The 26,911-nt window shown below is 35.3% G+C and overlaps 3 long non-coding RNA genes across 3 annotated transcripts; all 3 read left to right on the plus strand.

Moving 5' to 3' along the window:
• The first annotated feature begins 16,062 nt into the window (after positions 1 to 16,062).
• Positions 16,063 to 18,003, plus strand: LOC117336200. The gene is made up of 2 exons (XR_004534550.1): positions 16,063 to 16,710; positions 17,106 to 18,003. It is a non-coding gene; the product is annotated as an uncharacterized LOC117336200 (long non-coding RNA).
• Positions 18,004 to 19,951: 1,948 nt separating this feature from the next.
• On the plus strand, positions 19,952 to 21,963 carry LOC117336201. The gene is made up of 2 exons (XR_004534551.1): positions 19,952 to 20,670; positions 21,066 to 21,963. It is a non-coding gene; the product is annotated as an uncharacterized LOC117336201 (long non-coding RNA).
• A 1,920-nt stretch (positions 21,964 to 23,883) lies between these two features.
• Positions 23,884 to 26,325, plus strand: LOC117336202. The gene is made up of 2 exons (XR_004534552.1): positions 23,884 to 24,632; positions 25,076 to 26,325. It is a non-coding gene; the product is annotated as an uncharacterized LOC117336202 (long non-coding RNA).
• The last annotated feature ends 586 nt before the right edge of the window (positions 26,326 to 26,911 follow it).

Here is a 26,911-nt window from a genome sequence, read left to right on the forward strand (position 1 = left end):
TACATTCACAATACAACAAGGTTGAGTTAACCTAAGTGACAAAGGAGGGACTGTTCGTAAACAGTGGCAAACATCTTCTCTAATCTATCAAGTGTCCTGTTCACAGATAACGGTCTGTCTTACTTAAGGATGTATGCTACCTTTATGCCACTTGTATAGATACACTGTAAAACATCACTTAGGGATAGTAGTTCCGGTTATATTATCCTTTCGGATACCCACAGTAGCGTGGTGCACAATCAACCGTGAGTATCCAACGATGGTTTACCGATGATATTCCATAATGTTATCGCAAAACCGGGTTGCATATGTGTGTTATATAATCATATATAATATACATGTAATATGTATGGGCTAGGCACGGATAATAATAATTATAATAAGAAAGAAAGAAAATTGGTAATGTTGTCCTCGTGGACGTGCACAGCTCCAGTGTACACGTGTGATTGACTATAAAAGTTGGAAAAGTTTGGATGAAGACTGCAAGAAGACGGATTCTGTTTTCGAACATAAAAATATATGGCACATGGCATAAAATCACTGACTACACGAATTATTAACAAATACCCGGTCAAAATCATAGTGTCTACAAACCTAGGAAAAGGAGCCATAACTGTTATAAAAAAAAGCTTGGTTTGAAGCTAAGTTCCGAATGAAATCTGACAAGATTCGGTCTACAACCATAACTAAAGGGGGATAACTGCAATAACTGGATACAAGAAATATAAGCTTAGATGGCACAACTTCAGTTTGGGATGAGTACAACCATATTAAGAGTTTCACGGTGTTTTTATGAAAACTGCAGGAAAACTCCTAAATACACAACCAGACGGCTGGACGTACGGACAGACGTACATTCGTGTGGGTCTGATCACAGATTTCACTTTTATCTCCAATCATTCCGTCGATAAAGAAGCACATACGAAAGGAAGTTTAATGAAGAATTGTGGGGAAAATACAAAGGTCGGGTTTCAAAATGGCCTGGGAAGCAAACACGATAGCCTGTATGTTTGTATGTGTTATTGGTACTGTAGCCTCTGTAGTCCTAGGTTCATAAATAGGCATTTAAGTCCAGACACTTACATACATAAGAAAAAAAAATTATAGCGCCTTTTTGTGCCAAAACAAAAGAAAAAATATATGTGCTTTGGGGGGAAATACTTAAATATCATTCTTTCATTTTTCATTTTTTTTCTCAGAAAACTAAACATACAGTTGCATTACGGAATACATTAGAAATAGGAGATAAATATGTGGTAGATTTTGAGTAAGAACATGCTCTTTTTACATTTAGCGAAATTTTCCAAGGTCAAAATTACAACTTCCTATTGAAGTCAATTCGTAATATGTACTAAAATCATCTTCAAACAGTATGGCCATCATTTTCCCTGATAACCACAAAGATCATATGTTTTTACTACTGCTGAATCAATTTTCTGACCTAATTTGGAATCCAATGTGGCTTCCTCGTCCTAAAGCCTGATTGGCCATGTCAGTGTTGGTCTACATCGTAGTTGTTATTGGCCAAGTCGACCATACCTAATACCTGAAAGATGACGGTTGGGGAAATCTACCTTTCTTGAGGTTTGACCTTAGGATGCAAAGGCCTACTGGTTTCCAAATGCATGCAGTATCTTAAATGATATATGATACTGGCTACGTTGGCACATACCATTATGGTTCTCTGCCCAGTAGGACAATGGCAATAATAATCTTTTGTGTCGGATCCAATCATAGTACTTTACACTGCTCCTATGCTTCGAGTGAATCTGCCGTCTTACAATGTCCTGTGCGTCCCGATAAATCAAGATCTCGTAGTCATCATCATCATTGAGGTGCTCACTGATGTAGCGATCTTCCAATTACATTTGGTATGTGCCATAGGATATTGTCTGAAGGTATTTTATGTCTAGCTTTGGAAAGTCCACAATTACCCTTCTTTATGTGTTCTAACATATATGGGTCCTGGGATTCCATTGAGACGGCTGTTACTGTTCTAACGAATGCCTCGATGACATCAATGAAACAGTTGGAGGCATGTTGTATTTTGAAGAAAAAAAACCAGACATCTGGATTTAGTTATGGATCTATCAAGGTTAGCCTGTAGATCGTCATGTTGAGTCTGCCCAGGTTTAGAAAAGACGGCATCTTTGTTGTCAAACCACGTTATGCCCAATCTTGCAAAACATTCCTAAACGCTCGATCTCGATCAAAAACGACATTGTAATATCCCTCATGCCAGGAGAGACTATCCATGATGGCTTTTGTAATCTTCGCTTCATTGTCGCTTCCAGGAAAACGTCCTACTGTTTCCAGAATGTAACCATTAGGCAGGGCTATGCTCAGGAACGTCAAATACTTTATTTAGTAGTTCCACTTCTTCTGCCTGAATATTCTATGGAGCTTGTGATCAGAACTCTTAGGAATAAATATATATATATGTACCGTCAAGTATGACATTCGCCGCTTGCCAAAAAAATGCTTCGGAGAACACTTGTGTTTTTCTCTTGTGAAATGTTTACGTCCAAGGATCAATGGCACGATAGTAATGTCTTATACTTTTACTATGGAATGAAATTGTTTCGATATACTGGAAACTGACATGTTCAAAAGAATTGAACTCTGTTTCCACGGTATGTCCGTCGTCATATTTACCCAGAGCAACAACAGGACACCCTGGTAGTTTAAAGTGTAAATACCAGTGTCGTTAGATGACAAACACTGTGAAAGAATTAATAGAAACTATGTTTTGTCCAAGCTGTCCAGACTTTATAATCTGCATAATCAATCGGCACAGAGTAAGAGAAGACTCCTGTTTTGATAGCATATGTAATACCCCCAAAAGATCATTGATGAGTTCCTTTGATCTGGAAGGCAGCAGGAAAGTCAACATTTCTCTTTCATCAGCGCGAATTTCAACGTTAGGGTTAATCCCATTCCCAATGAGATGGTGTGAACAATTACTTGAGGACCAGAGACACCATATATAGTTTTTGATGAAAGATGAGTTTGATGTTTTCCCGCTTGGACAGAATGGTCGAGTTTTTATTGAAAATATTCATACATTAGTTAACCGATATATGTACATATCATTTCAGGTATTTAACGTATGTAATTTCTACTCGTTTGTGAACCTCTGGGACGTAAGCCATGTGTGTTGTTTGTAGGTCACATATGCCCGCTATAAATAAAACAACTTTCACTTCACATGTTCTTTTAAAAACATTGTTTATTTTTTAGTTTCTACAAAATAAAAGAAAACAAGAATCATATCAAGAACATAAGTATATTTATTTTTTAAGAAGACTGACTATTAGACGTGTTTATGAAACGTCATTAAAACGTCCCGTATTTTATAGAGTCAAGGGAGATAACTCTTACACAACAATTTTTTTTGACCTGGTAGACGAAATTCGGTAGTCCGGAAAACTCGTAATCCGGACGGTTTGGGCTGGGAACGAAGGTGTTCGGATTATCGAGGGTCCACTGTATTACAGTCGTAATGTCTACTTTTCCCATTTAGGACATACTCTAGTTTTTATGACCAACTTCGACACCATACTCTGAGTATACATTATGTGTTTTAGAACTTTTAAAGTGTATATACAATTTTATGATAATTAAGTGAATGTGCAACCGGAAGGAAGTCGCGAAGGATAAATTTTAGTTGTGGGAAAACGCCAAGATACATCAAAGAAGTCCAATAAAACTTATATCGGTGTCATCCAGTGATTCAGTGATTCCTACATAGTGTGTATTTGGCGTGGGAAGACTGGCCATATAATAGATCCACTATGGATAAAAATGGGATGTTCCACCACGCATCTTCATCAGCACCAACATTTTAAACCTTCTGGTTGCAGCTTTCGTTTCTGACACTTCTAGAGACATCTCACACACATGTCGATCTCTTGATCATTGGTACATATATTGCCACATCAAGCAACCAATTGTGCTGGGAAGTCTGTTTCTAGCAGATTTCTTGTTTTTAATGTCTCTCCTAAAGCAATTTTATAACCCACACCTACACAGCTATATCTCATTGTGAGATCGGTACTCTATTACTTGTTAAAGTCACCGTCAGACGCAATTTTATAAATAGGATAGAAGCGCTTTAATATAATATGTAGCGAAAACAGCGGAACAGTCGAATCAACATCCCGAAGTACTCGGTAGGTGTCCTCGAGGTAGCATCAGACACCCACCACAATACCCGAGTATAGTGAAAAAATAGAGTGGGTCGTCGAGAAAACACAATTCAACACCCTAGTACAGTTCCGGGCTATCTATATTCAGCAACATCAGCATACAAAGGGCATTGTTGCATTTTACAGAGTAACTCGCATCACCGCTCTCGCATAAGGTTGTAAAATCAACACCAGGGCATGTAAAACTCGAACTCCCTCTTTGCTCTCGCTCTCACCCCATTTAAACTGAAACCTGTAGCAGCAGAAGGAGCACCCCGCCCCTAAATGTGACAATAATAATACCCACTACACTAAGACAAACAATTACCGACATGTAAATGTTGACCTTGCGTTATATAGATATGGACATGGCATGAGCCCCCAGATTGGTGTACCCCATCTGCAGTAGATAATGTGATTGAAAGGCGATAAATACCTCTTTAACAGGGGGCAATACAATTGAAGGAGAGCCATGCGGACGATTAGTGCCACGGGCGTGAAGAATTAATTACTTCACGGATTAACGGTTGGCGTGTCCAACATCTTATTATCAACGGATCAAATGCTCAATTAAGAAACATATACATGTATAACAATAATTATATAGACTTATAGAAAAAAATACTACAAGAATATAGAAAAATACTACAAGTATTTCAAATTATGGAAATTTGCTTGAAGAAAGAGTAGAAATGTCAAAATAACAATGAGATTGGGGTATATGGGATATATTGTTGCAAAGTTTGTTGGTAATACTGGCGTGGGAGCAAGTGATATAGTTGGTGTAAGGGGGATAACTCGAACTGCCGTCTGCGTCGTTTACAATCTCAAGACTGGGGATTTCAAAATGATAAATAACAGGTTTGAAGAAGTAAATGTTCAGACGTTTATAGGCGGAAATGAAAACAAAAACACTGGTAAAAACGTTGAGCAATCTAAAACTCATTGGAGAATTTCTGTACGATTGGCGTATTCAAAACCCGAGATGCCTTAAAAGCAAAACAACACGACTTAAAGGAACAAGGAAATGATTCAAGCCACGTATAACCCAGATATTTACCATATATTTTACCATTTGACAGCTTTTCTAATTTTCCAAGGAAAAATCAAGTACATTTATGGCACAGAAGAATTCTCAAACTTTATCCTTTGATACTTCCTTATTGTGAATCAAAGGTGTCATCTTTCTATTGTTTTCACGATATATTTACTTGTAACACTGGTAATTGTAATATATGTGTTAGTAATAAAACAGTTCATGCAGCTCCTGAATATTAACAACAATCCGTGGTTAACACTGACTGGTGGATACAGAGTTGCGTGTAGACCAAATCTTCATCCCCTACCCAATCGATATCAATGGCTGTTTTTGGGACGTGGTGAAACTTTGGAAGGTAAGGTAGGGTATGATAAAATATACAGAGCGGTATATTGCGACTGATATTTACCAGGATAACATATCCCCCTCCTAGTCTCCCTAGGCCTAGTAATGAATGGCCTTGACTAACGACCAACTTTCAAGATCGAGTGGGTCTTACCAAAGTATCTATTAACAACGCCAGATGAGTGATATATACACATGCCCAATGGACCCCTTCTGCTGAATATTATAATTTTTTTTTTAGAAAATTAGTTTCATATTTGTTTTTGATATCTGATGTTGGTCATTATACAAGTGTACCTTATTATCATCGGACACTACATCAAATGGGAATTTATATGCACCTAATACTTATTGCTGTACTCTAAATATATTAATGTTCAATAATATTACTATTAGTCAGCTGTAAAAGACAAGTCAGTGTCATTTCAAGAAAAATGAAATTTTCTTTTTTTTTCTGAGCTCGAGCAAATAATTGATGAAAACGTAAAATGAGAACTTTTTTGACAATATAGAAAATATCAACGATATAAATGTAAATGCAATAAAGCTATCTAATTTTGTTTTACATTTTAAAATGTCGTGATTAATGTACGAAATACAATACATTAAGTGCATTATCATTGTTCGTTGCAACACTTCAAAATTCTATCTTGTTAAACAATCAGTTCACTGAGGATATGTTGTTAAACTTTCATATGCTTTAGAACATACCCATATGAAGGATTCTCAGTATTTACCACACTGTATGAACAGTTATTGTATTAAATTGAAAATGTAAGTGAGTTATTTGTAGATCAATGATTTCATTTAAACTGTTGTGTTGATGGTATAGTCACACAATAGTTACCTTTATCTTTCGTATTGTGGCGAGAATATGTTCCGTCAGTAGCATTCGCTATGTAGAGTTACGAACTTTCAGATGCTCTAGAAGTAACTGTCATGCTTATTCTGCCAAAGAGTGAAAATATTGTTGAGGAACATGGTGTCACTAATCATAACTCCATACGTAATAATTTGTTTAATCATTTAACGAGAAAATGAATGACCAGAAAACCCGGGTTTTTTTTAATTTCTTTTACAATATGTATATAATTTGGCAGTGTTGCTTGTATGTTACTTTTTATAATTATATGGTGTTACTTCTACTTTCTTAATTCTAACGCATGAAGCAAAACTGTTTTACTCATATTAATTTCGTTGTATTTTACTATTTACACAATAAAAGACAAGCATATTCACTATATGTTTTTGGTTTATCATTCACCACAGGCCTACTAGGAACCATACTGTTACCACTTTAGACTAATGTTATTATATACATACATGAATATCTCACATAACTGGCCTGTCTGAACACGCTATACGAAAGTGTTTACTTATATTCTCATAAATACAAGTATTGTGATCAACATAATCTTATATGAGTAGGTATGTACGAGGGCTGAAGGATATGTTGTGAGCCTCATATTGAAGGATTGAATTTTGCCGAACATAATGTATTATTTTTCAACATAATCCCCTTCAGTATCTATGCAATTTTGCCAGCGGTGTTTAAGTGCATCGATACCACTTTTTAAGACTCCATTTCTTGGCTGTTCAGAAAGTCATCCACTGCATGTATGACGTCATCATAGGACTGAAGGTGGGTGCCTGAAATAGTTGTTTTCAGATTTGAAAATAAATGAAAGTCTGATGGAGCGAGATCAAGTGAATAAGGTGGATGCTCAATCAATTTAAATCCACGGTCGTCAATGGCAGCCATGGCAATGACAGACTTGTGAACAAGAGAATTGTCCTAATACACCTTTCGTGAGCTTTCCGCGACGCTTAAATTTAATATTTTGCGGTAACTACCTAAGAAGTGAAGCATAGTATGTGCCATTGATTTTTTTTCCGTTTTGGAGAGAATCTATAAGCAGAATACCATCTACATCCCAGAAAACCGAGACTATAACATTCCCAGCTGATTGAATAGTCTTTGCCTTCTTTGGCGGGGAAGAGCCAGTGTGCTTCAATTGTTTCGATTTTTATTTGCCCTTTGAGGTTGGTTTGTTTGTTTTTGCTTAACGTCCTTAAGGCTCTGTCGGCTGCGCTTAAATTTCGCCACACACCTTTTCACTACAGTGTATGAAGGGGCATCTTTCCGTAGTGCTGCTACCATATCATTATGGATATCCTTAGTGTTAAACTCTTCTATGCCAATATTGGATCACTGCTCTTTCACCGATTTTGTTCATTTTACAAAAGCCGCTTGTCTTGTTTACTTTAGAGTGCTACTTCGTCGATGTAAACTAACCAAATGAGACCAGTCCTTGGGTACACGGCCCTATATAGTCAGAGAATAGTAGGACTTAAAAAGAATAGCCTTGATTACATCCTTCAATAGGATGCTCATAACATATCAATCAACCCTCGTAATATTGATTTATTAAACTAGCTCAATGGTTTGATATGTCAATCTTCTGATTTGATATGACTCTCCCCTTTAGAGAATTAAGTGACAGTATCAAATCATTGATAAGATTGAATGATTTCTTTATTACATAACCATTGTAAGATCCTCTCTATGTAAAAATGTCCCACGTTATCAATACATACCTTGACAGGCAACTACAGGTGTTAATACACATCAATTACTTTTAATGGTATCGAACTGGTAACTCTTCCAACAAATATTATGCATAAGTGATATTTATATCCAACCTTGAATATGTTGTGGATGCAAACTTTAAAAAGTATGTTTAAGTCTATAGAAATAATGATAATCCATGATTGTTTGTTTGAATGTTGATCTCGCAAAGGTGTTTGAGATTGATATTGTAGTGTTGCTCCCATATTGACCAATCATTTAACAACTGGCATTGTATGTCTAAATATATGTTGATGGTGATGCAATATGTGTTTGAGACGTCATCAGTGCAACGGATAAAGAGTCTTTAAAAGATTATGTGCATCGGTGTTTCGCACTATTAAACACTTACAGTTGCCATGACATCGATAAGAGTTACAACGAAAGCGAAAGTACTACCTTAGACTATGATGTCAGCGTTCTGCGATGTTAGTTATAAGCGCTGATGTGAACTATTACTTTTAGTTTCATAGTTTCATAGTCTTACATTTGGCAAACAATTCTTTTTTCATACCCTAATGAAACTAAAAAATAATGACATCAGTGCTTAAATGTTTGAATGTTGATCCCGCAGAGCAGTTGTCATTTGGGATTGTAGCGTTGATCCCATGGACGATATATAATTTTATGTTCATATGTTTATTTTTCCATGACCTGTCAAGGAGATATCTACCAGTCATTTGATAATATATATTGATCACATGCACTTTCACTTAATCTCTTTCAATATATGGGGGAAGTAACGCATCACGCTGGGTCCGTTCTCGATGCATCCAGCACCCCATCCTCTGCTTATTAGAAAATGCTTGTAATCGATTACTTGTGAGTATTATAAAGACATAATGCAGTTTTAAAGACACAACAAATTACTGCTGCGCAAGGAAGTAAAGCACTTTTTGTTTTGACCTGTTTTAATTTTCAAAATCAGATATCTGCTTTTGATACCCATGTGAACAGTATATTAAGTTATGTTAGGGAGGATGAGGATTTCATAAAACACCCCAAATTTCATTGAACACCCTAAAAATGGACAATAAGCCTGATAGGCCAGTCTCAATTTTTTTTCTTACGGTCAAATATCTTGAAAATATGACAGCTTAAAAAAACGGTACTTGAAAGTAAGCCTTGCAGTGAAATGTATTTCAACAATAAGTCGACTTTATTTGTCATGTTGTCTCTTTTATAACACGCCGCTTCTTTTTGAAAAATGAAACCCCATGCATTTATTGAGATACTTTTATATTACCATGAACTAAATTTATTTTTGTTTTTGTTTTTAAAACCCATTAAAATCAGTTGAAATATGTATTATTTCAAACTTAATAAAAAACATACAATTTATTTCTTTAAAAATTCATCAAATCAAAGACATTCATTCCTTTGCATGGAGTAAGGCCTATAAAAGTAGTTCATGTTACTTGCTATTCTTATAAGGACAGACAGATCAATTTGTTTTGTAAATGTAAAATACACCAATACATTGGTTATAGATAACCGTTATATATATATACACGTATAATACTAAGGCACACTTAAGCACAAACTGATAAAATATTTGTAAAACAATATCTGAATTGATAAAATACAAAATGTCATTGACTATAAAATGTGCGGACCAAATTTTATCAAAACTTATTGAAATTTAAAATTTAAAATTTAAAAATCCACGAAATTTAAAACAATGACCTTATCACATCAATCCCCGACTGGTAAACTCCCAATCTTCATTATGTATGTGTTTTATCTGTATGTATATCGGGTACGTGTATACATTACATGTATACATGTGTAGCCGCCGATAGAAAAAATATTACTTTAGATAATTCCAGGTATGCTCACATGTTGGCTATTTAGGTGTGTCGTGAAACCCGCCGTCATTTTTTTTATCTACCTGTTATCCCTACATCACCCGATATAATCGATATGGTAAACAGAGATCATGACGACAAGATATTTTGATATAATTACACAAAAGTTTCGACATGCATGGCTTTGTCCCTGAATAGATTACAAAAAAACATCACATGGTGATCAGGTTATGTGTTTTGCTCAGGGTTAGTTGCGTGCTCAAAATATCGAATACTACACAAAATGTAGTCCTTATTCCTCTAGCTGTTTATAACCAACAACTATAGTTATTTTTCGACCTGTAGATCTAGTCCAGTTCTGGGTGACGAAACGAGTACATTTTATATAAATGGTTTGGACTAACTAAGAATAGTGCGCACGATTTCATTATATATTAATTGTAACGGCGAGTGTTATATACATCATGGATTTTTCGAAAATAGTCATGCTTCAAAAATAAGCCTGTGATTAAAATAATTAATTTAGCTCAAAGTAATTACAGAACTAGAACTTGCACATTTCTTGCCTTACCCAAACACATATAGCACCACCAGCTTATGTTACCAGATTGGAGACCATATTTTGTTCCAAGGGTCCACGAGAATGGCATCAATAGTAACGTCTATAATTTCCCATATGTTTAATAGCAGGTTAAGTCGTCTACAAATGTAGCTGTAGTGATAGCAATCCTTATTCGGTATTTAAGAGGAATCAAACACAGAGAAACGTTTAAGTAATGTTGAGTTGTACAGTACTTTGGATCTTACGTGTCATTTATTTGATTTTCATGATTTTGCTATAGGTTTAGATCTTTGGTGTGCTTTTGATGACCAGGAGTTCTTAAATGACTTAAATCTATTACCATAAGTTTTATCTAACGGGAAAATATACATTTCGTATTTTTTAAAAAGTAGGAGATTTTTATTGTTTAGCTTTTGTTTTATATCCAAATAATAAAACCATTTATGCAGATTTCAATTTCAATCGTGATAAGAAATTCAAACTTTCTAAATGGATAACGGTGGGAGATATATAAGCTTTAGAGAGAGGGAAGAAAGATGTTTTCATAGATAAGACCAACAATCTGGAAATACTATGTGCTATGTTAAAGACGATTTACAGAAACAGTTTCCTCACAAAAATGGTATTTAAGATACAAATTACTTGCCAATTTTGAAAAAAATATAAGTGGGATTATGTGCGACATACAGGTGTTGACCATTGGGTAGTGTCAGTAAAAGAAGTAGATGGTAAAGAGATGTAGATATTCTTTAGTGTTTGATAGGAAGTACTTAACACAAGTGTCGTACTGTCGGCATCTTTAGAAATGCAGGTATGATTAGCATAGGAGGAAAATAAGAAACTTTCGAAAATAAAATCTTACCTAGTGTCCAGCAACATACAGACAGGGTTGATTGTGAGGGTTTGCTATTGCTAATTTTGTAGAATTTTGCGTTGATATGTTAAACGGAAAGGAGGAATTAGAAGTAAATGCTGATTGTATGAAACTGAATCTTATGGTAGTTTTTTCTAATTTTCCTATGAAAAATCAATTTAATATAGAGCAAGAGTATGTCATTTCTCACATTAGGTAAATTCGCACACCTGTCAACATTTTTTCGGTTTACCTCAAAGTGGCCGAGGACTGTGCTTTTTTTGTTTATATGGTGACTAATGCCAGATGTTTGTCGTACACCTGACGTTCTAAATATATCATTTCCGATTAACTTATTAAAGTTTAATATAAAATAATCCAACTGGTTTGGGATTTGCATTTGCAAATAATTAGGTATAATATCATTTGATCAGAGTATAATGAAAACTCGGTACTAATTCACTAAGTATAACTAATAATATCGTTGATCTGCAGACACTCCGTCAGTTTCGTCGCCTTGTCTGCAAATTATATTACCACCGTAGGGAGCGGTCACTATTTAAAGCAGGAATTACGGTAATTTGACACCTTCCAATATTACATTTTTTTGTAATGATGATTTTAATCATGGCATTGGGCTTAATCTTAGCTTATGATTTTGATTTGAAACCAATTTGATAGAAATATATATTCAAATACATACTGAAAGTGTGCGAAATTACGTACCCCCTCTCTGTGATAAAGACGAATTCTCAGATTTTGTCTTTTGATATTTCTATTGATTGTGAATCCAAGGGGTGTCATTTTTCTATTGTTTTAACGAATATGGTAAACTGTGACACTGGTTGTAATAAACGTATTAGTGATAAGCTAGGCTTAATTTTTTCAAGGAATACTTTTATTTGAGATTGTAGTAACGTTTTGTAGTAACTGTTCCTCAAAACAGTAGGTAGGTGGGGAGGGAGAAAGGGACGGTGCTATATTTCATTGCATTAAGTAGGCATATTCTTTGTATAAAACACTCGCATTCAAATTCAACAGTTGTATAAACGACCAACCAACTCTTAGTAGGAATAGCCTGCCGTTCGCACTGGACCGGGCGTATAAACACCAACGATAATCGCGGCTATCAGAAAAAAAAAGATTTGCTGTGAAAGAAGTTGCTTTTCCTCATGAAACTTACACATTTAGAAACAGGTTTACTTAATGTGGAATATAAGAAATCGAAAATCCTAAACTTTCTTGCATTTTCGTCGTCGTATTCCTGCCGTTAATGTACCATCTCTGTTTATGACATTTATCAGTGACGTTGTGATTTGAAATGTTGAAGAGGTTCATATCGCTTGATATACCTTGTTATGATTTTAACTATTTACGGATTTAACGGCCACGGACTTACATATGCAATATGAAGGAGTAACTATTAAAAAGGCTTGTTACAACACCTATGATATATTAATGCTAGCAAAAGAAGGAAACAATTTTGAAATATTAAAGTACGTGGCTCCCCTGGATATTGCAAACAATCCGTGGTTAATACTGACTGGTGAATACAGAGTTGCAAGTAGACCAACCTGGGTGGAAATCAACATCGCGTACCCAATCGACGTCAGTAGTTGTCTGGGATCAGGTACAGGTATGTATACATTAGAGAGGTGGGATATGGCATGATAAAATATACCGAGCGGTATACAGCGGCTGATATTTACCAGGGTGACATATTATGATGTGTATACAATGTCGAAGAAGTGTTTTGAAGTGGATAAACAACACAATCTGCAATCATGGTACCATTTGACAAATAAAAAACAAAATATTAGATCTATTATCAACAGATATAGTCTTTTCTGTCTTTGCCTTCTTTTTCATATAAATATTTCAATGTTTTCGTCATTTGTTATGACAGTTTTATCTATCTCCTAATTCATTAAGACATATTCTTCCTTTATTTAAAACTTAAAATTTCACAGTTTTTATTATCACCATATCTGTTATAACTGTATCAGTAATCTTGTATTCCCCGTTTCATTGTATCGTAAAAATCATGAAGTCTGAGGAAGAGCTGTGTACCTGTGAAGTCAGGATATTTTTCTTATCAGAGGCTTCATTAGTGGATGAAGTTGTATGGTTATTGAGCTCTGTTTTTAAATTTATTTTGGTGCTTTCGATTCAGTCATCAGTAACTTTTACACAATTCCTCGTTCTGCTTTGATATGCTTTCCCTAGAACTCATGCAAATCTAAGAAAGATTTAACTAATTGGTTCCACTCTTTTCCTTCGTAGAAATCTGTCATCAGATTCAATAAATGTAGAAGCACTTTCGCTTTCGTTCTATAGGTACGTTCCCCAGCAAGGAGTTCCGATTTCCCCCTAAAGTTCCGAAAGGATGATAAAAGCTAAGCTACCTTAGTCGATTGATGGAGGTGATGTTTGAGGGTCTATGTAATAGGGGTTCTATCAAAAGAGTCTTGGTACGAGAATGTATGAGAGACTTAATTGCATTAGTATAATTCAATTCAAATACGTGCAATACAGTCAGTCGTCATTACTCTGAAATGATACGAATGAAAGCGAAAGTACATCTGCCTATCACTGACCTATTTGAGGGTTAACTATTATGTCATAGTTTTGAGAAGGAGAGGAGTGTGTCGATCGCATCTTTCCCAATAATATTGAGATGATTTGAAAGAAACAATTGTAGGACTACATGTTGTAAATGTATATTGTATCTTAAAATAGCAATGTTTTAACATGGGTCCCGATTTTCTATTAAACTTGAATGTGGTAACGCTTCTCCTTCAATTTAAGCATATCAGATTGGTTCTATTCATGCAGCACGATATGAAGCACGAGGGTACACTTACTTTCAATTTATATACATTTGTATATGGTCCAACTAAAAGATTGATAGTTTTAGGGCAGCAATCTTTTGATATGTATTATATTGACGTGACAAAATGACTATCTGTTGTTGCCTTAAATAGATTAAAGCACTCTAAAGTGAAATCCAGCTGTTATTTTTTTTTTTTTTATAATTTTTTTCTTCTTTTTCCATGTGCATGTTATGCTAATTATTACTGAATCCATGGCACACCAATTTCATCTTGGTAGGGGCTATGTTGAACTTTAATCGTATCTCACTGTCCTAAACTATCTTGCACTAACTCAGTTCTATGTTCTCTTGGATTCCAAATTGACGTCATGTACTATAGATATATTATAAATATACATTCTCGTCGTCGTATTTCTACCATTAATGCATCATTTTTATGATATTTATCAGTGACGTTGTGATTAAAAATAGTGACGAGGTTCATATCGCTTGAAATACCTTGTTATGAATTTAACTATTCACGGATTTAACGTCCATAACGCTACGGACTTTGATATGCAATATGAAGGAGTAACTATTCAAAAAGTTTGATACAATACCTATGATAGATTAATGCTAGTGAAAAAAGGAAACAATATTGAAATATTAAAGTACATGGCTCCCCTGGATATTACCAACAACCCGTGGTTACACTGACTGATGAATACAGAGTTGCACGTAGACCAACCTGGGTGGAAATCTACATCGCGTATTTTTAATCGACGTCAGTAGTTATCTGGGATCAGGTACATGTATGAATACATTAGAGAGGTGAGATATGTCATAATAAAATATACCGAGAGGTATACAGCGGCTGATATTTACCAGGGTGACATATTATGAAGTGGCTATAATGTTGAAGAAGTGTTTTGAAGTGGATAAACAACACAATCTGAATTTCAAGGTACCATTTGACAAATAAAAAACAAAATATTAGATCTATTATCAAAAGATATAGTCTTTTCTGTCTTTGCCTTCTTTTTTATATTAATATTTCAATGTTTTCGTCATTTGTTATGACAGTTTTATCTATCTCCTAATACATTAAGACATATTCTTCTTTTATTCAAAACTTAAAATTTCACAGTTTTTATTATCACCATATCTGTTATAACTGTATCAGTAATCTTGTATTCCTCTTTTCATTGTATCGTAAAAATCATGAAGTCTGAGGAAGAGCTGTGTACCTGTGACGTCAGGATATTTTTCTTATCAGAGGCTTCATTTGTGGATGAAGTTGTATGGTTATTGAGCTCTGTTTTTAAATTTATTTTGGTGCTTTCGATTTCCAAAATTTCTCGATCTGCTGTGAAATGCGTTACCTAGAACTCATGCAATTCTAAGAAAGATTTAACTAATTGGTTCCACTCATTTCTTTCTTAGAAATCTGTCATAATATTTAATAAATATAGAAGTACTTTTGCTTTCGTTCTATAGGTACGTTCCTCAGCAAGGAGTTCAGATTCACCCTAGAGTTCCGAAACTACCTAATTTGATTGATGGAGGTAATTTAAGGGGGTCTAAGTAATAGGGGTTCTATCAAAAGGGTCTTGGTACCAGAATGTATGAGAGACTTATTTGCATTAGTATAACACAATTCAAAAAGTGCAATACAGTCAGTCGTCATTACTCTGAAGCGATAAGAACGAAAGCGAAAGTACGTCTGCCTATCACTGACCTAATTTAGGGTTAACTATTATGTCAGAGTTCTGAGAAGGAGAGGAGTGCGTCGATCGCATGTTTTCCTTTATTATTGTGATGATTTGAAAGAAACAATTGTGGTAGTAAACACGCACATACATGTATGATACGTTCTTGGAACTTAATTACGTCATAGCATTTCACATCATATATATATTCTCTCCGGATAGAACCGAAAACATCAAAACACTTTGAAATCACGATTCAATAATGGACAGACCTACATTTTTCTACCATTCAACATCAGCAGGAAATGAAGCTAGGATAAAAGAAGACAATATCCTGAAACCACAGGTACACAACCCATCCTCAGAATGGATGTGGCTAGTAAATCAACACCGTGAACTGGTACCTAAAGGGGTGTGGTTCTGTGCCACTCTTTATAACGGAAATTTGCCAACGATTTCTCCGTATGGTAATAGACGAGTGAGGATTCCTAAAGCTAATGTCATACAGCAACTTGGAGGAAATGTGAAACTCTATGAAGGAGAAACTGTTCAAAAAGGGATTTAACACCTATGTCAGGTTGATGCTCGTAAAAGAAGAAGACAATTTTGAAATATTAAAGTACATGGTTCCCCTGGATATTGCCAACAATCCGTGGTTAACACTGACTGGTGGATACAGAGTTGCGTGTAGACCAACCTGGGTGGAAATCTACATCCCCTACCCAATCGATGTCAGTGACTGTCTCTGGGATCAGTTGTAATAATGGTATGTATACATACATTTACATATGAGAGGTGACAGTCAAAATGATGAATTACATAAAATATATATCCGGAACCTCTGGTAACTAGTCTCTCGCTTGATCAATCGAGCCATAGAGATGGGTTTTTCCTAGCCGATATAATTTAATATTATCAACTCCTGTAGTAATTCACATTTCTGCTGTTTGATACATATACCGTGCCCATGCTGGGCCTCGAACAGATCTTTCCTCTATACGAAAAGGGAATTCTGACAATCTCCAATTATTACATAGGTAGATGAGTAAAACTATACCAGTTTAATCGCATCCTCATGGTGAACAACATACTTTCAGATTATATTCCTAACAACCAGTGTTTGTAGTTATAATAGTTCACGGAATAATGTTTTTGTTGCAGTCAAATACAGAGTAAAGAAAGGAAAGGATTTGGTTGTAAAATTTACGAGGCAAGGATTTATATCTGACAAACACAAATACAAAACTTTCGATTGCCAATAGAGAAAAGAAGAATTGAACTTTTTAAACAACGGTCAAATACAGGCCAGTCGTATGCCATCCTTAGCAATTATTGATAAGTGTCTTGCCCAGATACACAGCCACGACAGCATAGACTGGGGACTGGTGCGTTTCTCTGCTTCCCGAGAACCACAAACCGACACGGATAGGAAGCCTTGAGCCACGCACTTTGGATCTTCAACTAAGATTACGTGGCCGACACATATAAATTTTATGTTGTGTGGTGTGTGTGTTTGTGTGTTTGAGGGGGCTGAGGTTAAGGTTTTAAAGAAAATGAAAAACTCGACAATCATAATAGAGTTGTTTGGGGTGAATTAATTTGAACTGTTGCATGGATGACATAGCCTAGTTACACCTATGTCTTTATGGTATATTATGGCCTAGTCTTTGTTCAGTAGTATGTTTTATCAATACTAAGTATGTTTTATGGTTTTAATGTTTAGATTAGAACTTCCAGATACCCGCAAAATAACGTCATGTTTTATCTGCCAAAAAGTGACAATATTGCTGAAGAACATCGTGTCTTTAGCCAAATCTAGATACAGACATATAACTTATCAATAAGTCAATAACTACCAGTTTGACGTGTAATTATCCTTATTTCGCTAGACCAATGATACAAGAAGACAAGACTATCTTGATTTCCTGTGCAGTATTTATTTGATTTGATACTTCCATCTGTGATATAACGTGAAAATTTGTTTATTTGTCGCTTTTATTTCTATTTTCTATGATTATATTTTTATATATTTATTCAATAAAAATGTATGGGCTGCATATCTATTTGCCTGTTGTTATTTGCCAAGCTTCAAGTTTTATCAGGAAGTAAGACCCTTACGATCCTAAGATCAGCGAACCTAGCTGGTGCTGTTTCAAGTAAGAACCTGCTCAATGTACCGGCTTCAATAAGGTTCAACAAGCCGGGTTATTTGAAAGTCCTTTTATACAATAATGACATGTAAATATATAGATCGTCATATATTAGTAGATTCGTTTGAATCCATAGTTTCAAATAACGTTATTCATTCTGTAAACAGTATTGTAGTAAACTCATATGTATCTGAAAATAGTTATGTTTTAACATAGTCCCGATTTTCTGTTGAATTTGAATATGGTAACAAAGACGTATATGGTATCATATAGACGTGACATAATGACTATCTGATGTTGCCTTAGATAAATTAACAGCACTCTAAAGTGAAGTGAACTATCATTTTCCCTTCTTTTTCCATGTGCATGTTATGCTAACTATTACTGAATCCATGACACACCAATTTGATCTTGGTAGGGGTCATATTGAACTTAAATCGTATCTCAATGTCCTCAACTTTCTTGCACTAACTCAGTTCTGTGATCTCTTGAATTCCAAATTGACGTCATACACTATAGAAATATTATAGAGATGTATTTTCGTCGTCGTATTTCTACCGTTAATATAACATCTCTTTTTATATTGATCAGTGATGACGAGATTCATATCGCTTGAGATACCTTGTTATGATTTTAATTATCCATGGATTGAACGTCCATAAGGCCACAGACTTTGTTATGCAATATGAAGGAGTAACTATTCGAAAGGTTTGATACAATAACTATGATAGATTAATGCTAGTAAAAGAAGGAAGCGACTTTGAAATACCAAAGTACATGGCTCCCCTGGATATTGCCAACAACCCAGGGTTAATACTGACTTGTGGATGCAGAGTTGAACGTACACCAACCTGGGTGGAAATCTACATCGCGTATTTAATCACCGTCAGTAGTTGTCTGGGATCAGGTACAGGTATGTATACCTTTGAGAGGTGAGATATGGCATGATAAAATATACCGAGCGGTATACAGCGGCTGATACTGACCAGGGTGACATATTATGAAATGGCTACAACGTTAAAGAAGTGTTTTGAAGTGGATTAACAGTACAATCTGAATTTCGCGGTACCATTTGACGAATAAAAAAAATATATTAGATTTATTATCAACAGATATAGTATTTTCTACCTTTGCCTTCTTTTTCATATAAATATTTCAATGTTTTCGTTATTTGTTATGACAGATTTATCTATCTCCAAATCCAAAAACGCATATTCTTCCTTTATTTAAAACTTTAAATTTCACAGTTTGTATTATAACCATATACGTATTCTTGTATTCCCCTTTTTATTGTATCGTAAAAATAAAAATCATGAGGAAGGTTTTCGTACCTGTGGCGTCAAGATTTGTTCTTATCGGAGCTTCATTAGTGGATGAAGTTGTATGGTTATTGAGCTTTGTTTCTAAATTTATTTTGGTGCTTTCGATTCAGTCATCAGTATCTTTTACACAATTCCTCGTTCTGTCGTGATATGCTTTCCCTCGAACTTATGCAAATCTAAGAAATATTTAAGTAATTGGTTCCACTCTTTTCCTTCGTAGAAATCTGCCATAATATTTAATAAATATAGAAGTACTTTCGCTTTCGTTCTATAGGTACGTTCCTCAGCAAGGAGTTCAGATTCCCCCTAGAGTTCCGAAACTACCTAATTTGATTGATGGAGGTAATTTAAGGGGGTCTAAGTAATAGGGGTTCTATCAAAAGGGTCTTGGTACCAGAATGTATGAGAGACTTATTTGCATTAGTATAACACAATTCAAAAAGTGCAATACAGTCAGTCGTCATTACTCTGAAGCGATAAGAACGAAAGCGAAAGTACGTCTGCCTATCACTGACCTAATTTAGGGTTAACTATTATGTCAGAGTTCTGAGAAGGAGAGGAGTGCGTCGATCGCATGTTTTCCTTTAATATTGTGATGATTTGAAAGAAACAATTGTGGTAGTAAACACGCACATACATGTATGATACGTTCTTGGAACTTAATTACGTCATAGCATTTCACATCATATATATATTCTCTCCGGATAGAACCGAAAACATCAAAACACTTTGAAATCACGATTCAATAATGGACAGACCTACATTTTTCTACCATTCAACATCAGCAGGAAATGAAGCTAGGATAAAAGAAGACAATATCCTGAAACCACAGGTACACAACCCATCCTCAGAATGGATGTGGCTAGTAAATCAACACCGTGAACTGGTACCTAAAGGGGTGTGGTTCTGTGCCACTCTTTATAACGGAAATTTGCCAACGATTTCTCCGTATGGTAATAGACGAGTGAGGATTCCTATAGATAGTGTCATCCAGCAACTTGGAGGAAATGTGAAACTCTATGCAGGAGTAACTGATCAAAACGTAGGATTTAACACCTATGTCAGGTTGATGCTCGTAAAAACAGGAGACACTTTTGAAATATTAAAGTACATGGTTCCCGTGGATATTGCCAACAATCCGTGGTTAACACTGACTGGTGGATACAGAGTTGCGTGTAGACCAACCTGGGTGGAAATCTACATCCCCTACCCAATCGATGTCAGTGACTGTCTCTGGGATCAGTTGTAATAATGGTATGTATACATACATTTACATATGAGAGGTGACAGTCAAAATGATGAATTACATAAAATATATATCCGGAACCTCTGGTAACTAGTCTCTCGCTTGATCAATCGAGCCATAGAGATGGGTTTTTCCTAGCCGATATAATTTAATATTATCAACTCCTGTAGTAATTCACATTTCTGCTGTTTGATACATATACCGTGCCCATGCTGGGCCTCGAACAGATCTTTCCTCTATACGAAAAGGGAATTCTGACAATCTCCAATTATTACATAGGTAGATGAGTAAAACTATACCAGTTTAATCGCATCCTCATGGTGAACAACATACTTTCAGATTATATTCCTAACAACCAGTGTTTGTAGTTATAATAGTTCACGGAATAATGTTTTTGTTGCAGTCAAATGCAGAGTAAAGAAAGGAAAGGATTTGGTTGTAAAATTTACGAGGCAAGGATTTATATCTGACAAACACAAATACAAAACTTTCGATTGCCAATAGAGAAAAGAAGAATTGAACTTTTTAAACAACGGTCAAATACAGGCTAGTCGTATGCCATCCTTAGCAATTATTGATAAGTGTCTTGCCCAGATACACAGCCACGACAGCATAGACTGGGGACTGGTGCGTTTCTCTGCTTCCCGAGAACCACAAACCGACACGGATAGGAAGCCTTGAGCCACGCACTTTGGATCTTCAACTAAGATTACGTGGCCGACACATATAAATTTTATGTTGTGTGGTGTGTGTGTTTGTGTGTTTGAGGGGGCTGAGGTTAAGGTTTTAAAGAAAATGAAAAACTCGACAATCATAATAGAGTTGTTTGTGGTGAATTAATTTGAACTGTTGCATGGATGACATAGCCTAGTTACACCTATGTCTTTATGGTATATTATGGCCTAGTCTTTGTTCAGTAGTATGTTTTATCAATACTAAGTATGTTTTATGGTTTTAATGTTTAGATTAGAACTTCCAGATACCCGCAAAATAACGTCATGTTTTATCTGCCAAAAAGTGACAATATTGCTGAAGAACATCGTGTCTTTAGCCAAATCTAGATACAGACATATAACTTATCAATAAGTCAATAACTACCAGTTTGACGTGTAATTATCCTTATTTCGCTAGACCAATGATACAAGAAGACAAGACTATCTTGATTTCCTGTGCAGTATTTATTTGATTTGATACTTCCATCTGTGATATAACGTGAAAATTTGTTTATTTGTCGCTTTTATTTCTATTTTCTATGATTATATTTTTATATATTTATTCAATAAAAATGTATGGGCTGCATATCTATTTGCCTGTTGTTATTTGCCAAGCTTCAAGTTTTATCAGGAAGTAAGACCCTTACGATCCTAAGATCAGCGAACCTAGCTGGTGATGTTTCAAGTAAGAACCTGCTCAATGTACCGGCTTCAATAAGGTTCAACAAGCCGGGTTATTTGAAAGTCCTTTTATACAATAATGACATGTAAATATATAGATCGTCATATATAAATAGAATCGTTTGAATCCATAGTTTCAAATAACGTAATTCATTCTGTAAACAGTATTGTAGTAAACTCATATGTATCTTAAAATATATGTTTTAACATAGTCCCGATTTTCTATTGAACTTGAATATGGTAACAAAGACGTATATGGTATCATATAGACGTGACATAATGACTATCTGATGTTGCCTTAGATAAATTAACAGCACTCTAAAGTGAAGTGAACTATCATTTTCCCTTCTTTTTCCATGTGCATGTTATGCTAACTATTACTGAATCCATGACACACCAATTTGATCTTGGTAGGGGTCATATTGAACTAAAATCGTATCTCAATGTCCTCAACTTTCTTGCACTAACTCAGTTCTGTGATCTCTTGAATTCCAAATTGACGTCATACACTATAGAAATATTATAGAGATGTATTTTCGTCGTCGTATTTCTACCGTTAATATAACATCTCTTTTTATATTGATCAGTGATGACGAGATTCATATCGCTTGAGATACCTTGTTATGATTTTAATTATCCACGGATTGAACGTCCATAAGGCCACAGACTTTGTTATGCAATATGAAGGAGTAACTATTCGAAAGGTTTGATACAATAACTATGATAGATTAATGCTAGTAAAAGAAGGAAGCGACTTTGAAATACCAAAGTACATGGCTCCCCTGGATATTGCCAACAACCCAGGGTTAATACTGACTTGTGGATGCAGAGTTGAACGTACACCAACCTGGGTGGAAATCTACATCGCGTATTTAATCACCGTCAGTAGTTGTCTGGGATCAGGTACAGGTATGTATACATTTGAGAGGTGAGATATGGCATGATAAAATATACCGAGCGGTATACAGCGGCTGATACTGACCAGGGTGACATATTATGAAATGGCTACAACGTTAAAGAAGTGTTTTGAAGTGGATTAACAGTACAATCTGAATTTCGCGGTACCATTTGACGAATAAAAAAAATATATTAGATTTATTATCAACAGATATAGTATTTTCTACCTTTGCCTCCTTTTTCATATAAATATTTCAATGTTTTCGTTATTTGTTATGACAGATTTATCTATCTCCAAATCCAAAAACGCATATTCTTCCTTTATTTAAAACTTTAAATTTCACAGTTTGTATTATAACCATATACGTATTCTTGTATTCCCCTTTTTATTGTATCGTAAAAATAAAAATCATGAGGAAGGTTTTCGTACCTGTGGCGTCAAGATTTGTTCTTATCGGAGCTTCATTAGTGGATGAAGTTGTATGGTTATTGAGCTTTGTTTCTAAATTTATTTTGGTGCTTTCGATTCAGTCATCAGTATCTTTTACACAATTCCTCGTTCTGTCGTGATATGCTTTCCCTCGAACTTATGCAAATCTAAGAAATATTTAAGTAATTGGTTCCACTCTTTTCCTTCGTAGAAATCTGCCATAATATTTAATAAATATAGAAGTACTTTCGCTTTCGTTCTATAGGTACGTTCCTCAGCAAGGAGTTCAGATTCCCCCTAGAGTTCCGAAACTACCTAATTTGATTGATGGAGGTAATTTAAGGGGGGTCTAAGTAATAGGGGTTCTATCAAAAGGGTCTTGGTACCAGAATGTATGAGAGACTTATTTGCATTAGTATAACACAATTCAAAAAGTGCAATACAGTCAGTCGTCATTACTCTGAAGCGATAAGAACGAAAGCGAAAGTACGTCTGCCTATCACTGACCTAATTTAGGGTTAACTATTATGTCAGAGTTCTGAGAAGGAGAGGAGTGCGTCGATCGCATGTTTTCCTTTAATATTGAGATGATTTGAAAGAAACAATTGTAGTAGTAAACACGCACATACATGTATGATACGTTCTTGGAACTTAATTACGTCATAGCATTTCACATCATATATATATTCTCTCCGGATAGAACCGAAAACATCAGAACTCTTTGAAATCACGAGTTTATAATGGATAGACCAACGTTTTTCTACCATACAACATCAGCAGGAAATGAAGCTAGGATAAAAGAAGACAATATCCTGAAACCACAGGTACACAACCCATCCTCAGAATGGATGTGGCTAGTAAATCAACACCGTGAACTGGTACCTAAAGGGGTGTGGTTCTGTGCCACTCTCTATAACGGAAATTTGCCAACGATTTCTCCGTATGGTAATAGACGAGTGAGGATTCCTATAGATAGTGTCATACAGCAACTTGGAGGAAATGTGAAACTCTATGCAGGAGTAACTGATCAAAAAGTTGGATACTACAACACCTATGTCAGGTTGATGCTCGTAAAAGAAGGAGACGATTTTGAAATATTAAAGTATATGGATCTCTTGGATATTGCCAAAAATCCGTGGTTAACACTGACTGATGAATACAGAGTTGCGTGTAGACCAACCTGGGTGGAAATCTACATCCCCTACCCAATCGATGTCAGTGACTGTCTCTGGGATCAGTTGCAATAATGGTATGTATACTTAAATTTTCATATGAGAGGTGACAGTCGAGATGATGAATTATATAAAATATATAGTTTAATTCCTCAGTTAGGGATCAAACCCGGAACCTCTGGTAACTAATTTCCCACTTGATCAATCAAGCTGAAGAGATTTTTTTTTCTAGCCGATATGATATAATATTATCAACTCCTGTAGTAATTCACATATCTGCTGTTTTATACATATACTAGGAAGAGATAATGCCAAATACCGTGCCCATGCTGGGCCTCGAATTCATCTTACCTCTAGACGAAAAGGAAATTCTTACAATCCTCAATTTTTACATAGGTAGATGAGTATAACTATACCAGTTGAATCGCATCCTCATGGTGAACAACATACTTTCAGATTATATTCCTAACAACCAGTGGTTGTAGTTATAACATTTCACAGAATAATGTCTTTGTTGCAGTTAAATCCATGCAGAGTACAGAAAGGAAAGGACTCGGTTGTAAAATTTACGAGGCAAGGATTTATATCTGACTAACACAAATACAAAACTTTCGATTGGCAATGGAGAAAAGAAGAATTGAACTTTTTAAACAACGGTCAAATACCAGTCGCATGCTATACTTAGCAATTATTGAAAATTATCTTGCTTAGAGACACAGCCACGGCAGCATAGACTGAGGCGATTCTCAGCTTCCCGAGAACCACAAACTGACACCGGTAGGAAGCCTCTAGCCGCGCACTTAGGATCTTCAACTAAGATTACGTGACCGACACATACCAATTTTATGTGTGTGGTGTGTGTGTGTGTGTGTGTGTGGGGGGGGGGGGGGGGGGGGGGGGGGGGGTAGGGTTATTTAAAGAAAATGAAAAACTCGACAATCATAATAGAGTTGTTTGTGGTGAATAAATTTGAACGGTTGCATGGATGACATATTCTAGTTACACCTATGTCTTCATGGTATATTATGGCCTAGCCTTTGTTCAGTAGTATGTTTCATCAATACTAAGTATGTTTTATGGTTTTAATGTAAGATTAGAACTTCCAGATACCCACAAAATAATGTCATGTTTTATCTGTCAAAAAGTGACAATATTGCTGAAGAACATGGTGTCATAAGCCAAATGACATACAACTTATCAATAACTCAATAACTACCAGCTTGGCGTGCAATTATAATTATTTAGCGAGACCAATGATACAAGAAGACAAGACTTTCTTGATTTCTTGTGCAATATTTATGTAATCTGATACTTCCATATGTGATATTACATGTTCGTGATTATTTGTTTATTTGTCTCTTCTTTCTTCTAATTTTTTACCACAGCATGAATCAAAAGTGCTTTGCCAATATTTTGATTTCCGTGTTTTAATTATGTTGATAAAATGTACATATCAATCTATACACAATAAATAGCAAGCGTATTCACTGCATGAATTAAATTAGGTTTGTTATTTACCACATGCCCACTCGGAGCACTACCTTTAATAGTCTACTGATTTTAAAGCTGTTCTTTTATTTATAATATACATATATATATATGTAAAATATCCACCTTTTCTCTAAGTTCGTCATTTGTTTTATAATTTACACATTAACTTATTGATAGATAGGCCTTGTCAACGCTCTCATGTTGCCGTAGTATATGACCCAGTTGTCACTACGATTACATATTTATATATTTATTTAATAAAACTGTGTGGAATGTGAATCTATTTGCCTGTTGTTATTTGCCAAACTGCAAATTTTATCAGGAAGTAAGACCCTTACGATCCTAAGATCAACGAAGCTAGCTGGTTCAATTTAAGCATATCGAATTCATGCAGTACGATATGAAGCACGAGGGTACACTTTTTTTCAATTTATATATATGGTCCCGACAAAAAGATTGACAGTTTTAGGACAGCAAACCTGTATTTCATTGACGTGACATTATGACTATCTGCTGTTGCCTTAAATAAATTAACAGCACTCTGAAGTGTCCAACTATTTGTTTTGTTTTTGTTTTTTCTTCGTTTTCCATGTGAATGTTATGCTAAATATTATTGCATCCATGGCACTCCAGTTTCATCTTGGTAGGGGCCATGTTGATCTTAAATCGTATCTCACTGTCCTAAACTATCTTGCACTAACCCAGTTCTGTGATCTCTTGAATTCCAAAGTGACGTCATGCACTATAGATATATATTATAAAATATACATTTTCGTCGTCGTATTTCTACCGTTAATGTAGCATCTCTTTTTATGACGTATGTGGATTAATGTTGCGTCCCAGTTTGTTGCTCATTAGTGTATTC

This window comes from Pecten maximus, chromosome 10 (genome assembly GCF_902652985.1).
Source record: "Pecten maximus chromosome 10, xPecMax1.1, whole genome shotgun sequence".
NCBI classification, from domain to species: domain Eukaryota; kingdom Metazoa; phylum Mollusca; class Bivalvia; order Pectinida; family Pectinidae; genus Pecten; species Pecten maximus.